Source organism: Punica granatum, chromosome 5 (assembly GCF_007655135.1).
Source record: "Punica granatum isolate Tunisia-2019 chromosome 5, ASM765513v2, whole genome shotgun sequence".
NCBI lineage: Eukaryota > Viridiplantae > Streptophyta > Magnoliopsida > Myrtales > Lythraceae > Punica > Punica granatum.
Window position 1 is genome coordinate 14910926 of NC_045131.1, and position 2123 is coordinate 14913048.

Consider the following 2123-nt stretch of genomic DNA (forward strand, 5'->3'; position numbering starts at 1 on the left):
AATATATTATCTAAATTCTATTTTCATTATGTCTATTTTATTCCTTCTAGTATAAGAATTACTTGTTACATGTGAACATAATCTTATTATTATACTTGTAAGAACATTTTAGAATAAAAAATTAATGAAGCAAAATATCATATGAAATGATTCACTAAACATGAATTTCGGAGTATTTCCCCTGTTAGTTGATCCTTAATTCAAACATCATATTGAATAACCGAAAAACAAAGAGGTGAATAAAGAGTAAATAAAATATCTAAATGAATATGTTGCGGAAAATTGCGGATGGGTCACAAAAATGAACAAACTAGAATTCTAGGTGTTGTAAAACGCCTTCTATAGAGAGTCATTGCCTCTATAGAAATAATGGAGATTATATCACGGTTGGCTAATAAAAACAATCACTACGGTTATTTTTTTACTAGCTATTAGATCCCCCTAAGTAATATTGTATTATAGCTGTACACGTGTCTAAGATTTTTTTAACCTTGAGATTCACCCCTCATGGTTTGACTATTGATATTTCCGACCACACATCTTCTCGTCGACACCCGGTCTCACCCGTGAATGAGCCGGATCTATTTCGAAATTAAACCGAATCGAAATATACCAGTTCAATCAAATAAGAAACAATTTAATGACTTTTAAAAAGTAAATAATAAACAAACATGAAAAACCATTTTCTGTTCATAAACTCCCAAATACACAAGAACTAAATCGAAAGAAAAATCCAATATCGTCAAATCCCTGAATTGAAAGAAAGATTCAATCTCGTCGACACTTGGCACCGTCTCTCAACCGCTCACCCTTCCTTGGCTTTGTCGTTGGTTCAATCCAAGCCCGACTCCCCTCCCTTCCCTCCCAGCGACGTCGGTCGAGCTGTTTGCCTCCCTGCCCAGCTCTGCCACCAACTCGCTCCATCGTCGAATCATCACCACTTGCAACAATAAAGCTCTCTCGCTTGTGGCTGCTACTCCGGTGGCTTCCCCGACCATGGCCTTAGCTCATCTGCCCGAGCCTTCCAGCCCCCCTACATCCGACACCCACTGGTGATTCAGTTAATCAAAAGGGTGTAATATATCAATTGAATGAGTAAGAGGAATTATTATCCTGCTTATACATACGTATCCATATATATGTATATATGTATGAAATTTGAATTAAAAAAAGTTAATGTTCTTTGACAAGTAGCAGAGGATAAGCTACTTGACAAGTTGATGCACAAGTTGATCGGCCACTTGCCAATTTGAGGAAATGTGCTCTATAAAAGCCTCACTTCGATGCATACCAGGGGGGACGAGAGGCATTTCTCAAACACAGAGGAAGAGAGGCAGAACTCTCAAGTGACACTGATTTCCTTGATTTCTCACACAATTTGGTGGGATTTCGGCGCAAAGTCTAATCAGGAAATATTCAGAGAATAATTGACCCAATATATATATTATCCAAAATGGTAAGGAGTATGGACCCATAATATATATATCTAACCACTTCAGTGGGCCAACCAAGCAAAAAAAAAAAAGAGTGATTATCAACCTATCTTTCACTTTGATCTTCACAATGTTTGAATTTGCCTTTTGTTTGTGTCAAACAAATTTGTATCACTTAAATCAAATTTATTTTATACCTATGAGAAAAGGAGATAAAAGTATGAGAAAATTGTCAAAATGGTCATTGAAAGATTTTAAAACTAACAAATTACTACCTGAAAGAATTTTTCTAACAAAACGATTATTCAAAGATCAGAATTCATAACGTTTTGCTACCACCGTCAAAATTCCGTTAGTGCCGTTACAGAAAAATGACACGGACGCTTATGTGGCATCTAGTAGACAAACGGCTCCGATTAACGTGGCACTGCTCAGGAGTGACGTCGTTTATTCTCATTCAAAAAACGACCGTTTATTAAAAAAAAAAAGTGACCTGCCCAGAACGATGTTGTCCTCGCCCCACTCCCTTCCCCCAACCGAACGACGACGTCGTTCCTCTCCCCCGCCCCCACCGAGCGACGTCGTCACCATCATCCCCTTCCTCCCCCATCTGCAATCAAAATTAGGGCAATAAATTAAAATTAGGGATTTCCTGCCCCTGTTCTTCACGATTGCGGGTTGGAGAGCCTC

General features: G+C 38.2%; 1 long non-coding RNA gene across 1 annotated transcript; it reads right to left on the reverse strand.

The window, feature by feature from the left end:
• Window positions 1-672: 672 nt before the first annotated feature.
• On the reverse strand, window positions 673-1410 carry LOC116209303. The gene is made up of 2 exons (XR_004157191.1): window positions 1292-1410; window positions 673-1033 (listed from the first exon to the last, which is right to left on the reverse strand). It is a non-coding gene; the product is annotated as an uncharacterized LOC116209303 (long non-coding RNA).
• Window positions 1411-2123: the final 713 nt, after the last annotated feature.